The 16,498-nt window shown below is 41.8% G+C and overlaps 1 non-coding gene across 1 annotated transcript; it reads right to left on the bottom strand.

The window, feature by feature from the left end:
• Positions 1-8,240: 8,240 nt before the first annotated feature.
• On the bottom strand, positions 8,241-8,399 carry LOC119920266. The gene has a single exon (XR_005448024.1). It is a non-coding gene; the product is annotated as a U1 spliceosomal RNA (small nuclear RNA).
• Between the last annotated feature and the right edge of the window lie 8,099 nt (positions 8,400-16,498).

Consider the following 16,498-nt stretch of genomic DNA (forward strand, 5'->3'; position numbering starts at 1 on the left):
TTCTTGAAATCCCTGTGTTAACAGAAAGTTGTACTAACTATGGTTTCAGTGGTCAACAAAGCACTAGGCGGGGAAAGATGGCTTGAAAATAAGTAAAATAGGACATGGAGAAGGTTAGTGGTGTTTGGGCTTGTCCATGCAGTCTGCATTAGTCAGCCTATTAGTATTACTGTATTTTCCAGTAAACTAATTTGTACCTGATGTTTGCATTGAATACATGGTAACACTGAACCTTAAAAATATACCATGAATTCCCTATTCAGTACTAGTGAACTGACATAATGCTTTGTCACACCAAGCGCTCAATAATTATGACCGAATGAATGAATAATTCTGCTAGGGACAGTGCTCCTTGAAGGCCAGGATCCAGCCTATTTACTCCATTGTACTTTCCCAGTGCTTAGTTCATTGCTCTGTGGTAAACTCTAAATCAGGATGGACAGGTTCGGGGATATATTTTCCAAGACTTACAGTCTCTAGAGGGCAAGCTTCCTGTGGGCAGGTAACGTATCTGCCAGGGAACTTACTGCACTCTCCCAAGCACTTAGTACTTAGTATTTGCACTCTGCAAAGTGTAAACGCTCAATGAATGTATCATTGACCACTGATGCTGACTTTATCTCAAGCTTACACTTTGGTTTACAAAAGCACTTAGTACTACAGATGCCGCATCTGACTCCTTTAGCAGTTCCATCAGTGTCATAGATAGGCTACAGTCAACATCAAAAGCATATGTGATCAAAATCAAATGAGTCCTAAACTGTCCGTCTCCTAGCATTAAAGTTCTGCTCTGGAAAATCGCTAAGCTAATTTGACTCCCTACCGTTTCTTGGGCTACTTACTGTATGATGGGATGATTGGTTAAGATGGTATTCAAGTAATCCTGTCTGATCCTTTTCCTGTGACTGTTGGAGTGAAGCAGAGTTGTGTAAAAAGTCTAGTTCTGTTCACCTTAATCTATACTGTCATGCTTGAGGATAATAATAATAATGATGATGGCATTTATTAAGTGCTTACTATGTGCAAAGCACTGTTCTAAGCGCTGGGGTGGTTACAAGGGGATCAGGTTGTCCCACGGGGGTCTCACAGTCTTAATCCCCATTTTGCAGATGAGGTGACTGAGGCATAGAGAAGTTAAGTGATTTGCCCAAAGTCACACAGCTGACAACTGGTGTAGCTGGGATTTGAACCCATGACCTCTGACTCTAAAGCCCGTGCTCTTTCCACTGAGCCATGCTGCTTCTCTAAGGATGCAACAAGAGACTGGAAAACGGAGTCAGAATATCCTTCCAGTCCACTGGGAAACTCTTTCAGACCAACACTGAAAGTCATTGAAATAGAGGTCTGGGCACTTGGGGAACCTACAAAAAATGCACCAGATGCTATCCCTGATCTCAACTAGTCCACAAACTAGTTGTGACAGTAGACTACATAATTAAAAGTGAGAAAGTAGATATAAGCAACAAATACGTGAATGAACAAAACACAAAAACTTGGGTATTGAGATGACAGGATGGGATGATAGGAGAATTAGTCAGACGACCGTCTTCTGGAGAGGTGACGTTTTAGCAGGGCTTTGAAGAAGGAAGGGGTATGGCTCGGTGATGCTGTTCAGGACAGGCACTTCATGCAGGGGGAGAGGCTGGGAACAATAGGTTTGGTGATAGGAGAGTTGAGAGATGGTCATTATTGAGGTTGTCAGGGAATGCTTAATGGGGTGCCTGGTACTAAGTCCTAAACAAATACCATTTATTTTAAAGGAAGGAAAGAAGTAAGAAGGAGTTAACTGAAGTAGAGACTTGTTTTATAGTACATTTAATAGAGAGCTATTTGAAAAATTCAGAAGAGGTACTGATAAGTTTAATTGTTTACAAAGATATGTGTAATGAAATATTGGATCAACTGAAAAGAGGGAGACTAACCACAGAGACCAGTATGGAGAGGAGATTATAGTAGCCTATCAGGGAAGTTCTAAGAGCATGTACTAGGAGGATAGTTTAAAGGTTGGGAGGATAAAGTGATTCCACTTACTATTATGGAAGAAGAATTGACAGGACTTGGAAGCTTAGAATTGTTGCATACATATATTATTTTGGGAGTATTCATTAGACCCTTACTGTGTACAGAGCCTGTAATAAGTTTTTGGCAGATTACAGTAGTATTAGTAAACATGAACCCTCTCCTCAAGAAGCTTTCAATCTAGTTGGAGGGAGACAGGCACTAAAATTACAAGTAGAATGAAATGAGTGTGTGTAAATATCCAGGGGTTTAGTTGGGGTGGGATATGACAGGTTAATAAGAGAAGACATCTAGGAGGTGATTTGATTTCAGAAGGTCTTGAGTGATGGGGAGAACAGTAGTTTGCTGGATGTGAAGCCGAAGGGACTTCCAGGCAGAAGAGAGGGTGTGAACAAGAATTCCTGTCAGGAGATAAGAGAACAAGGAGATTGTGTTGTCATTTGTCAGGCTTATAAGTCACCCTTGCACACATGGGGAAAAAAAAATCTCAGCATCAGTAGCATCATCTTTGAAACATAAGACAGCTATATAGGGTGGCAATAGAAATCCATTCAGTAGTATCACAACTAATTTGTACAAGCCAAAGTACCATATGTTACAGCTGTCTGAGGCAGTAGGTTGAATTCTTCATTTTAGGATTTTCAAGGGCACTGAATCTTACTCCATCTTAAACACTGTTTTATAATCATGGGATAAATTCTCTTTCCCAAAATATTTCAAGGTGGATATTTGAAGGTGGTCTTTTGGTATGAATGGAGTGTTTTGGGTACGTTTTGTCCGGCTTTAGCAAAAGGTGTGGAATGATGGGTGGCATTAGTAAAATTCCTAAGGATAATCAGCCTGGTGAAAAGAGAGTCAGTACAGTTTCCTCAATTTTAGCTTAGTTTTTTAACTTGAGACATGCAATTTATTCTCAAGGGTACTAGGCTGGTCCTATTCAACTTTTTTTTTTTTTTTGGATTCTTGATTTATTCTGGAAGTTGATCAAAGTTGACCCTGACCCAAGAATAGATGTTTCAGCATTCTAAAGATTTTTGCCTTGAACAGGGTGATAAACTCAACTAATAATTACTCTCTGGATTGCAGCCAGACATTTCCCATTTAGTGACATTAGCAGTTTCCCTGGGCTCTTAAAATGCCATTTCAGTATCAGAATTACCATAAGCCAGGAAGTTTTAAATCAAATATAAATTACATTAAAAAATTGAGAGTTTAAAATCATCGACTAAGGAGAGGTCATTATTGCCATTCAGAAGCTTATGCCTAGGGTCAAATATAGTTAAAAGCAATTATAACAACTGTATTCTCTGGAAAAATGTATATTATATATGTGATATTCTGTGTTTAAGAGAAACCGTTGAAGTGTTTGATTTTCACAAGCTTTATGAGTTTTTAGAGATGAGCTTCAGTCTGCCAGTTCTCTTTTGTAGTTGCTCTCTACATACCCCACGAGATTGAAAACAATCATCTAAAAATGGACTTTGCCTATCCAGGCAAAGTGAAATGCAGTGTGGGGCAATTCTCTGATGAAAGAAACCGCTTATATGAATAAGCCAAATAAGAAAAAATCTCTCATTCACAATTTCAAGGTTCCTTTGGCTCCAATTACCTGGATCATGGCCCAGAAGTTCAATTTTGGGCTTTTATTTTGTTCCTGCTCTGGTTGGATCTATACTTTTGGGTCCAATTTCAAAGTAGGAAAATCCAGTACCTTATGTAACCTTTTTACTGGAAAAGGTGATTATGTACAAGCCAATAGTATTACCTGGTCAGGATTAAAATGTACCCATTGGTATTGAGTGTTGTCGTGAGACAGAATTAATCAGATAGGTGAAGATATCTTTATGAGGCAGAAGCCGAAATGGAAAATACTTGAGTTTTCTCAGTGCTGGTATCATTTTGCTCTTCATTAATGTTCAATAACAGGAGCATCTACACCTTTCACTAAAGTCCAAGTCTCGTGGCCTAGTGGAAAGAGCAAAGACGTAGGAGTCATAGGGCCTGGGTTCTAATCCTGTCTCCATCACTTGTCTGCTGTGTGACCTTGAGCAATAATAATAATGATAATGATGTTGGTATTTGTTAAGCGCTTACTGGGTGCCAAGCACTGTTCTAGGCGCTGGGGTAGATACAAGGTAATCAGGTTTTCCCATGTAAGGCTCACAGTCTTCATCCCCATTTTACAGATGAGGTAACTAAGGCACAGAGAGGTTGTGACTTGCCCAAGGCCACACAGCTGACAAGCGGGGGAGTGGGATTGGAGCCCATGACCTCTGACTCCCAAACATGGGCTCTTTCCACTAAGCCACTGTGCTTCATGGAAAGAAATTAAGTGAGCAAGTCACTTTACTATGACTCAGATACCTCATTCGTAAAATGAGGATTAAAACAGAGCCGTATGTGGAATAAAGACTGTGTCCAACCTGGTTATCTCATATCTTCCAACCTAACTCTCTCATCCTTACCTAACTTTTCTATCACAGCAGACAGCACCATCCTCCTTTCTGTCTAACAGCTGTAACCTTGGCATTATCCTTGACTTCTGTCTCTCATTCAACCCAATATTTAACCTATCCCTAAATCCTATCCGTTCAACTTCTACAACTTCTAGAGAAGCAGCGCGGCTCGGTGGAAAGAGCCCGGGCTTTGGAGTCAGAGGTCAGGGGTTCAAATCCCGGCTTCGCCAATTGCCAGCTGTGTGACTTTGGGCAAGTCACTTCACTTCTCTGAGCCTCAGTTACCTCATCAGTAAAATGGGGATGAAGACTGTGAGCCCCCCGTGGGACAACCTGATCACCTTGTAGCCTCCTCAGTGCTTAGAGCAGTGCTTTGCACATAGTAAGTGCTTAATAAATGCCATCATTATTATTATTATTATTACAACAAGACTAAAATCCGTCTTTTCGTCTCCATCCAAACTACCACCGTATTAATCCAAGCATTTATCCTATCCTGCCTTAATTACTGAGTCAGGCTCTTTGCTGACCTCCCTGCCTCCTGTCTCTCCCCACTGCAGTCACTACTTCACTCTGCTGCCTGGATCATTTTTCTGGAAAAATGTTCAGGCCATCTTTCCCCACTCCTCAAGAACCTTCCGGTGGTTGTCCATCCACCTCCTTATCAGACAGAAACTCCTTACCATTGACTTTGAAGTGGTCCACCACTTTGCCCCCTCCTACCTCACCTCACTACTCTCCCACTCACTTCACCCACTTCACTCTTCCATTGCCAACCTACTCATCGTACCTCCATCTCATCCATCTCGCCGCCGACCTCTCACTCATGTCTCACCTCTCACCCCTCCCTCTTCATATTCGGCAAGCAATTACTCTTCCCTCCTTCAAAGCCTTATTGAAGCACATCTCTTTTATGAGGCCTTCCCTGACTAAACCCTTTTTCCCTTTTCTTCTACTCCCTCTCCCTCTTTGTTTTGTTCTCTGTCTTCCCCTTCTAGACTGTGAGCCCACTGTTGGGTAGGGACCGTCTCTATATGTTGCCAACTTGTACTTCCCAAGCGCTTAGTACAGTGCTCTGCACACAGTAAGCGCTCAATAAATACAATTGATTGATTGATTCAGCTTTGTCAACTTCATTTCCTTCTTGGAGGAGTTTTTTAAAGTTGTTAGAAAGGAGGGGATTCCTGTTGTAATTTTCTTTCTGAGACAATGATGACCATTTTAATAAAGTGAACCATTTTGGTTTCCTCCCATGAACACCTAATCTGTCTCATCTCTTGCCAAATGAATGAGGTACATTCTATTTACCCAAGATTAGAACCTTATCGAACATATGACGTACTGACATAACCAATTATTTATTGTAATTAAGTCAAAATCAAGCAACATTTGAGCATTTTAGAAAAGTATTGCAAGTGAAGTTGTAAACTTGAAAAGGAAGGTGAATATATTCGTTAAGTATGTCCTTGCATTTCTGTCACTACAGTATGTTGGAATGTTCAATTCGTAATAGCATGTATCATACACTTACAATAAAAGCATGGTTTGGAAAGAGCCCCTTATATTCAGAGGGATAAAATATTGGCTTAAGATTTCAAAGCTGGAAAAAAATGCATAGCTGATAATGGTGGAAACATTAACAGTGCCCAGCGCTTAGAACAGTGCCCAGCGTTTAGAACACTGCTTGGTATATAGTAAGTGTTTAACAAGTACCATTATTATTAACAGTAGCTAACTGTTATTGTACATAGCTATTCTATTTATTTTATTTTGTTAGTATGTTTGGTTTTGTTCTCTGTCTCCCCCTTTTAGACTGTGAGGCCACTGTTGGGTAGGGACTGGCTCTATATGTTGCCAATTTGTACTTCCCAAGCGCTTAGTACAGTGCTCTGCACATAGTAAGCACTCAATAAATACGATTGATGATGATGATGATGACTGCATGAATGAACCTCCCAGGACTCTATTTATTTATCTATCTATTTATCTATTTATTACTCTATTTATTTATTTATTTATTTTACTTGTACATAGCTATTCTATTTATTTTATTTTGTTAGTATGTTTGGTTTTGTTCTCTGTTTCCCCCTTTTAGACTGTGAGCCCACTGTTGGGTAGGGACTGGCTCTATATGTTGCCAATTTGTACTTCCCAAGCGCTTAGTCCAGTGCTCTGCACATAGTAAGCGCTCAATAAATATGATTGATGATGATGATGATGATGTTATATTTAACTGTTAACACCTAACAGTAGCTAGGTGTATGTCACTGTATCTTGTTACCATCTTTCTCGCAGTTGAACTCTCTGGCATGGAACTCCTTCAGCCTTCATATTTGACAGACCATCATTTTCTCCGTTTTCAAAGCCGTACTAAAATCACATCTCCTTCATGGCCCAACTTCATTTTCTTGACAATGAAGTCAATCCAGAATTCTGTTCTTAAGGACAATGGGATAATACGGGCAAATGCAATATAGTGTCTTTATATATATTTTTTTCCTTGATATTAAAGCAAGATGCTCAGGCAATGATCTTGAGGATGCAATCTCAAGATAAATCAGTAGGAAGCAGCGTGGCTCAATGGAAAGAGCCCGGGCTTTGGAATCAGAGGTCATGGGTTCAAATCCTGGCTCCGCCACTTGTCAGCTGTGTGACTTTGGGCCAGTCACTTCACTTCTCTGGGCCTCAGTTCCCTCATCTGTAAAATGGGAATGAAGACTGTGAGCCCCTCGTGGGACAACCTGATTACCTTGTATCTACCCCAGCGCTTAGAACAGTGCTTTGCACATAGTAAGCGTTTAACAAGTACCAACATTATTATTATTAGGAGGAGGGAGGGATATTCATAGTCTTAGAGCTGGGCTTAGTTGATGACACTAGTTAGGACACTTATTTTGGTACTCCACTTTCACTGGGGTAGAGTGAGTTGAGTGGAGAAACGGGCATCTTCTCTCAACACCCAGAAACCATTATTCTGTTATCACTCCGTAACTGTAATAACTTCAAGCAGACACACAAGGCTAAAGAAGGTTTGAAAAAATAATTGGTTTCCAAATATCAAGAAAAATAAAAAATTCTAAGAAAGTCAATTCCATAGATGGTTTATAAATGTTGTGGCCTCAGAAGCTGGGTTTCTATTTTCATTTTTAAATGTTTCTGTTCTCAGCTCTTCTGGCAGAAAAGATAACCTTCAGAATGTAAATTGATGTAGCGGCATTCAGAGCTCGCAACCAAGGAGACAGATGCAGCATCTCTTAGAGAGAAGCACAGACTCTTCCTTTACATACTCTTGCCCAGGGCTAAAAACAGTCAGCACTCAAAACATTATAATCTATAACAGTAGTCTCAGAGGGGTGCCAACTCTGACTTCTCCCAGTGACAGTTTAAACCTTTTCACCATTAACCACCGCAGAGCTTGTCACATCATGGACATTCAAATCCTGGGCTGATGAACAGAGGTTGCAGATAACTACAGATGTCTTGATAATTTTTCATTAGAATATTCATAGAAATACATTTTTAAAAGGGCAAAGACAAACATTGGTATTGGAGGACAGCATTGTCCTTGGAGATGGCTTTGACTCGTGCATCCCTTTTGTTCATCTGGAGATGAATTGAATTCTGATATTAGGAGATGAGAACATGATCAATCAATCTGTGGTTATTAATTGAGTGCTTACTCTGTGCAGAGTGAGCACTTGGGAAGGAACAATACAACAGAGTCGGTAGACAGATCCCTGCCTGAAAGGAGCTTACAGTCTTTAAGAAAAAAGAGCACTGATGCTGCCCCTACACCACAAATTATGCAGCCAAGTTTCCCACATTTAGGATTTCAGGGTTCAGCCTACCCAAAGTATAACGAATGTTTCACCCTGAGGAAAAACCACCTTTGTGATCATGTTTTTCCCCCCGCCACGTGAGTTACAGAATGTGTAGGAGACCTGGGAGATTAAGAAATAAAAATCATGACTTGTAGGTAGAGCATGGGCTTGGGAGTAAGAAGAACCTGGGTTCTAATCTTGGCTCCCCATTTGTCTGCTGTGACCTTGGGCAAGTCACTTAACTTTTCTGTGCTTCAGTTTCCTCATCTTTAAAATGGCTAATAAGACTGTGAGCCCTGTGTTGGACATGGACTATGTCCAACCTGATGAGCTTGTAGGTACCCAAACACTCAGTACAGTGCCTGGCATATATTAAGTGTTTAACAAATGCCATAAAAACAATAAAAAAAGTACAGCAACTATATATCCCGGGAAGCACCAAAGAAGCAAGCTGCCTTGGTTAATTGTTGAGGTTCTATGATTCTCATGACTTTTGGTGAAAGATTAACAAGAGATGTATATACTTAAGTGTTGCAAATGACCTTAGGAAGAACTACAAGCTGAAAAATATATTTCAAAGATATTTTCTATCCAGCTGCTTCTCTGACTATCCCATTTTTAGAACTAGAATGCATAACAGTAAAACCCATCTGACAGTGCTGCTCAAGCATCATAAATGGGACCCACTGCCATCAGAAAGGCACTGATGTCTCACTGTGACATATAGTAGCTATGGAAAGATGGAGAATTATGCTCTTTTCTCTCTCCCTTGGTGGAGAAAATTAGAGGGGTTTACCCACACTTAAAGTTCCTGCACTAATCAGTTGTATCTATTGAGTTAAGGTAGATGCATTAATTGAGTGCCCACTCATGTTGTGCCATGCACTGGATTAGGAATTTAGTAAGTACAGAAGCAGAAGTGACATGTTCCCTGCCCTCAAGAAGCTTTCCCCCTACTAGGGGAGACCAACCTAAAAGATATTTACAACTAGAGAAGCAGTGTGCCTAGTGAATAGAGCACGGATTGGGGGTCTGAAGAACCTGCGTTCAAATGCTGGCTCTACCACTTGTCCGATGTGTGACCTTGGGCAAGTCATTTAACTTCTCTGGGCTTTAGTTAGCTCATCTGTGAAATGGGGATTGACCATGAACTGTGTCCAACGTGATTACTTTGCATTCATTCAATCGCATTTATTGAGCACTTTGTGCAGAGCACTATACTAAGCGCTTGAATAATGATGGTATTTGTTGAGTGCTTACTATGTGCCAAGCACTGTTCTAAGCATTGTGGTAGATACAAGGTAAACAAGTCGTCCCATGTGGGGCTCACAGTCTTAATCCCCATTTTACAGATGAGGTAACTGAGACACAGAGAAGTTAAGTGACTTGCCCATGTTCACACAGCAGACAAGTAGTAGAACCGAGATTAGAACCCATGTCCTCAGACTCCCAAGCCCATGCTCTTCCCCCTGAGCCACACTGCTTCTCTATCCCAGTGCTTAGAACAGTGCCTGTCACATAGTAAGCACTTAACAAATACCATAAAAAAAGTCACCAAAATAGACTGCAGAAGTGTACATGGGTACTGAAAGGTTATACGTAAGTGAATACAAACTAGAGATGGTTTAAGGGATGGTATGAATCAGTGTGCTGGAAAATCAATCTGGAAGTCTTGTGGTATTTTTGGAGGGCTTTGAAATGTGGGGAGCATTGTGGTTTGTCTGATAAGGGGGTGGAAGGAGGAAGGGAGTTCTAAGTAAGGGGAACAGTGTGAGCAAGGGACTGAGGTGGGAGAGTTGAGAGCGAGGTACAGCTAGGAAATTGTCTTGAAACGATTGAAGAGAGTGAATAGGTAAGGTGGGACCAAAGGTGGAGAAACTTGAAGCAGACTATGAATGCTTATTTGATACATAGAGACCCAGGAGGAGAGTCCAGGTTTTTGAAGAGAGGAGAGATGTGGATTAAGCTCCATTTCTAGAGTATGAGCCATGCAACAGCTGTAGGATAGATTGGAGTGGAAGAGTCTGGGAAACTCGCGAGGAGATAGATTAATGCACTCTTCTAGCCATGGCAAGACCAGAGATTGTACCAGGGTGGGAGTGGTTTGGATGTGGAGGAAGGGCTGGATCCAGGAGGTGTGTGTAGGATATGGCAGTTGATGGAATTTGAGAGTAGAATAAAGTCAAAGGTGAAACCCAGGTTATGGCTTTTGAGGACAGGGGGTGGGGTGTTATCAACTGAGTTGGGAAAGTTCTAGGGAGTAGATTTAAGGGGAAAGACGAATTCTGTTTTAGTCATGTTCAGTTTGACGTGCTGACAGGACATCCAAGTGGAGATATCCCGGAGGCAGAGAAGATGCAAGATTACAGGTCAGGTGAGAAGTCAAGGTTGGAGAGATAGGTAGAAGTGTTAGCTGTAGCCATGTGAATTGCTGGGCTCCCGGAGAGAGTGAGTGTAAAGCAAGAAGAGTAAGGCACTGAAAAGAGAGCCTTGGGGAGGGGATGGTAGGTGGGGTAGGAGCCGGCAAATGAAAATGAGAAATAGAGGTCTGACAGGTAGGAGGAAAACCAGGTTAGCATTGCATTAACAGTTTCCCTCTTAAGAAAGTAAGAAAAACTCTGTTGGGTTGTGAGGGACCATGTATTTTTAGAGCTCAGTGGTTCTGTTCAGATCTGGTTTGGTCTGTTATTTAGGAACCTTTCGGCTTTAATATTTGCTTTTATATTAGACTGAGCCTTATAACCTGGTCTGTTATAGGTTATAACCTATAACCTCCTAGACTGTGAGCCCACTGTTGGGTAGGGACCGTCTCTACATGTTGCCAACTTGTACTTCCCAAGCACTTAGTACAGTGCTCTGCACACACTAAGCGCTCAATAAATACGATTGATTGATTGGTCACATTCATTTCACGGGAAGTAAAGTGGGACTCAAGGCTTGGCGGGAGTCCCATAAAGGCTTTCAATTTCCCCATGCTGACATCCTCAGCCCTTGACACTACCTGGGAGTGTTGCATTGCCTTTTGAGCCCACTCCCTTAGAAGATGGGACACTATTATATCACAATCAATCAATCAAATGGTATTTATTGAGTGCTTACTATGTGCGGAGGACTGTAGTAAGTGTTGAGACACTACAATGCAACGGAACTAGCAGGCACGTTCCCTGCCCGTAACGAGTTTACAGTTTAGAGGAACTGTGATCCAGGGGCAATGGTGGCAGCGACTAAAGGGGGCTTGCTTGAATAGGTACCTGTGGGAGAACCCCTATGACTCTCCCTATCCCCTGCTGAAGGGGAAAAACACTTTTGGAAGGGCATGCAAAGTTGGACTTCCCGGGGGGAGCGAACCCTCCTCCAAAGGATTCCCTCAAGCCAGAAAAGACACAGGGGAATGTTCAACATATCAAACCTTCCTACCTTGCCTCACTTCAACTCACCAACCTTTGACCCATTTCTCAGTGCATCCCTCCCTCCTGCTTCTAACTCCTTCCTCTTTGATTCTACCAGACCTCCATAATCAGAGCTCTCCTAAAAATTCATCTCTGCTAGGAGGCTGATTGATTTCCATCTCTGGCTCAATTCATCCCAATAGCCACGGTTATAACTTATTTACACATGCCTCGTATTTATTATTTTTTAATGTTTTTCATTCTCTGCTTTTACCAGGCAAAACTAGGCTTCCACTCTTGCTTCTACTATTGGATTGTCAGTTCCTCTAGGACAAGGCCATATCTTTATTGTATTCTCCGAAGCATTTAGTTCAGTACCTACTAATATCTAACTTTATAGTCTTTGTCACTCCATCTAGCTCCCTCTTGATTATTGTTCTTCCCGGTCATTTTGAACCCTAACTAGCTAAATGGATTTTTCTTTCTCAAATGCAATTTGATTTGGGTAAGATCCAGCATTAAAATTATATTGTAGAAACCTAGAATTTCTTATTTTTCATCACTGGTAGAGTAATTTTAATGCCTAATGTCTCAGGAGTCAATTAGGCATAGGAACAAATCCTGGAGGCTGGCCGAGTGAAATAAGCCTCCAGAGGGTTAAACATTCACTGCATATTTTCTCATCTGAGTTTATGAAATTCTGTTTCATCCCACAAATGATTGCTGTAAAAATGAGCCTTGATAAAGAGAAGAAAACTAACCTCAGCAAATATATGGGAAAAAAAGAACCATCCTTTCATTTCTTTCATATAATGGTCTCATTAAAATTTGTAATATGAACAGAAGACCATGGTGGAAAATAGAAAGTGTGACCTGCAAAAAGAATTGCTTCTAAATTGTCTACTCTGTGAAGATTACCAGTAAATCTCAACTAATGTCACTTTTCCCTGCATTCGATCTCTCATTAACCCTGAACTTCAAATTACTTTTAATCTATTTTCAGAACTATATCATGCAGAGTGGTTTTCTTTACAAATGCTTAGCTACCATCCTCGGTAAAATAAACAGGGAAAGATGTAGAAGTTTAGCTGGCATCAAAAGTGCAGTGGAAAATCTAAAGGCACAAATCTTGTTTGGTTATTTTGAAGCTAATGAAGGAGAATATGATATTGTGTACATCTCCCTGTCCCTCCCTTCTAAAAGCTTCTTTTCCAAGCCACCGAAATAACAAAAACAACTCTTCTTCCACTTATATAATCATCAAACTACAGACTTGAAAGGGACCTTAGTGATCACTGTATTCCTTCCTCTGATTTCTCCTAGACTGAATTTAACCATTATGGGAAGATTTTTTTAGCCTTAAAGTATAGCTGTTTTGGGAGAAAAAGTTTCGGGGTCACAGTACAGCATATGTTGCATACCCCATGTGGAATATTTTAAATTATGGCCATCACTGGCAGAGGCAGGCTGCTGAAATGATTGAAGTCTTGTGTGCATTTCTTTTGTTTGTGAATGTGTTCTCCTCCAGGAGGTTTTTTTTAACAGCTCACTGTGGGCAGGGAATGTGTCTGTTATATTGTCTTTCAAGTGCTTAGTACAGTGCTCTGCACACAGTAAGTTCTGGTGTTAGTTCACTTCCACGAATGCCCTCCTGTCTCCCATGCTTGTTCCCTCCCCCAGTCCAAAACGGAGAAGAAACACATCTTTACTCCTGATGGCATTTTGCAGATTAGATTGTAAATCCCTAAAGGGGAAGAGACTGTGTCCCTTAACTTTTTTTTTTTTTTTTTGGATCAGTCTCAAGTGCGTAGCACAGTGCTTCACATCCAGTAGAAGTGAAATAAATACCATGATTTAGTAATTGTAAGTCAGTAAATTCAGCAGTTTTTCTTAACTTCTTATTCCAGGGCCTAACAAATCTGCACCCCAAATTTCCTTTTCAGTGTTTTCATTCAACCAGCCTCCATCCCAGCTAAATGGCCTCACATGTGTTTCTGAGCACATCTTGGAAAATCGAAATCAACATTTTATGGCTGTTGTTGTTTTCTCCTTTAAAAGTATTTGTGTTGTCCCTTGAGTTAATCTTCCTCCTACGGGATTGTCTCCTCACTATCTGAAAGTTTTACAGCCTTTGAAATGATATTTCTAAAATCACAGGTGAGGCATTTTTCAGGCTTTGAATAGTAGTGCATGGGTGAAATCAGGGTCAACACCAGGAGAAAATGAGAACTGTGGTAGGAACTATCACAAACCTTGTCTTCCTTGGGCCAAAATGAAAGTGGTGGCACAGACAGGAACAGTAGATTTTCTCAGATTTACAGCTTCAGAAATATTCGGGGATCTTAGAGCTGCAGAGGCTGTGAAAATGGGAAGAGCCCATTTTGTGGCTCTTTTGATTAGCCTAGGCTCTGGGTCATTGTCCTGGCTATTTCCTGCATTTAGTAAGTGCTCAATAAATGGCTTAATGACCACTGTACTAAGCCCTTGCCAAGCACTGGGGTAAATATAAAGTTATGAGTTTGGACATAGTTCTTTCGGGTCTCACATCAGCCTCACAAGCAGCGTGGCCGATTGGATAGAGCATGGGCCCGGAAGAAGGACCTGGGTTCTAATCCTGGTTCCTCACTTTTGGGCAAATCACTTAGCTTCTCTGTACCTCTGTTACCTCATCTGTAAAATGGGGATTAAGACTTTGAGACCCATGTGGGACAGAGATTGCTGGTTCAATCTCTCATTCTATCCCGACTTGATTATTGCATCAGCCTCCCCTCTGATCTCCCATTCTCCTGTCTCTCCCCACTTCAGTCTATACTTCACGCTGCTGCCCAGATAATCTTTGTGCAGAAAAGCTCTGGGCATGTTACTCCCCTCCTCAAAAATCTCCAGTGGCTGCCAGTCAACATACACATCAAGCAAAAACTCCTCACTTTCGGTTTCAAGGCTCTCCATCAACTCGTCCCCTCCTATAATAATAATGGCATTTGTTAAGCGCTTACTGTGTGCAAAGCACTATTCTAAGCTCTGGGGGGGGGATACAAGGTGATCAGGTTGTCCCACGTGGGGCTCACAGTCAATCCCCATTTTACAGATGAGGGAACTGAGGCTCAGAGAAGTGAAGTGACTTGCCCAAGGTCACACAGCAGACATGTGACGGAGCTGGGATTCGAACCCATGACCTCTAACTACCTCACCTCCCTTCTCTCCTTCTCCAGCCCAGCCCGCACCCTCCGCTCCTTTGCAGCTAACCTCCTCACTGTACCTCATTCTCACCTGTCCTTCCATCGACCCCCGGCCCACGTCCTCCCCATGGCCTGGAGTGCCCTCCCTCCGCACATCCGCCAAGCTAGCTCTCTTCCTCCCTTCAAAGCCTTACTGAGAGCTCACCTCCTCCAGGAGGCCTTCCCAGACTTAGCTCCCTTTTTCCTCTCCTCCTCCCCATCCCCCCACCCTACCTCCTTCCCCTCCCCACAGCACCTGTATATGTTTGTACAGATTTATTACTCTATTTATTTTACTTATACATATTTACTATTCTATTTATTTTCTTAATGAGGTGCATCTAGCTTTATTTCTATTTATTCTGGTGACTTGACACACTCTTCCCCATTCCTGCCCCTTCCCTGTCATCCTCTCTCAGGGCCACCCCTCATCTCCTACCCCCTGCACCACCCCTTGGGAACTTACTCCCTTCCAACCCTTCCTATTCATCGTGCCATCCCGTCCTCCCACATAGCTGCCCCACAGTTTCAGCCAAGTGCAGCCAGTGAAATTCCTACTCCATCATGGGAAAACTTTCCTTCTTCCTCCACCTACTCATTCATTCAGTCTCATTTATTGAGTGCTTACTGTGTGCAGAGCACTGTACTAAGCACTTGGGAAGTACAAGTTGGCAACATATAGAGACAGTCCCTACCCAACAACGGGCCAACAGTCTGGGTCAGTTACTCCTGACCCAGTCACTTCTCCTCCATGCTATTACTGAAATCTGACTCTCCCCAGGTGATGCTGTCTCCCCTCCCGCTATCTAGTAGGGGTCTCATCTTCTCCCGCTCCCGAAGACTCACTGGGAAAGGGGGAAGAGTCTGTTCCAGATTCATTCTCTGTTAAATGTGACTTATTTGGACCTCATAAGTAGGAATTGTAGAGTTTTCAATGTATCAGTGGTATTTATCGGGTGTATACTAAGCACTTAAGGGCGTACAGTACAATAGAGTTGGTAGACATGATCACTGCCCACGAAGAGCTTACAGTCTAAGAATGGAAACAGCCATTAAAAAAAAATTAGATATAAATGGCAGAGTACAGTTAAATACATGACTGCTGTAGAGTCAGTCTGCCAGTCGTATTGAATGCTTACTGTGTACAGAGCTCTGTACTAAGTGCTGGGGAGAGGATTAGATCACGTGTCTCTTGACTCTGTCCACTTGTCCATGTGGCTCTGCCGGTAAAGAGTGGGATGCCATAAATTAAGTAAAAAGCAGAAAGCCTGGTATCAGGTTCTCTGAAACACTCACATGAGACATCAAATGAAGCCTGGTATTAACTCATACAGCTTCCAACTTTCCCAACAAACTATCATTAGGTTTTATGTTTTCTATGGTAACACCTATCCTTCCTCCTTCACTTTAGTCACTTATTATGGTGCTTAAAACTGCCATTCCATCTATCTTTTCCGGCAGTTTCATTACTCTTCCCACTATTCTTCTTGGTTTGCTCCAGCGGGGTAGTAGTTTGAGCAGAGCTATCATTTCTTCAGTGAATGTGCCAGGTGTTCTTAAAGTTGGCACATTGTCAGGAAACAAACAAGACAGCT

Source organism: Tachyglossus aculeatus, chromosome X1 (genome assembly GCF_015852505.1).
Source record: "Tachyglossus aculeatus isolate mTacAcu1 chromosome X1, mTacAcu1.pri, whole genome shotgun sequence".
Lineage (NCBI taxonomy): Eukaryota > Metazoa > Chordata > Mammalia > Monotremata > Tachyglossidae > Tachyglossus > Tachyglossus aculeatus.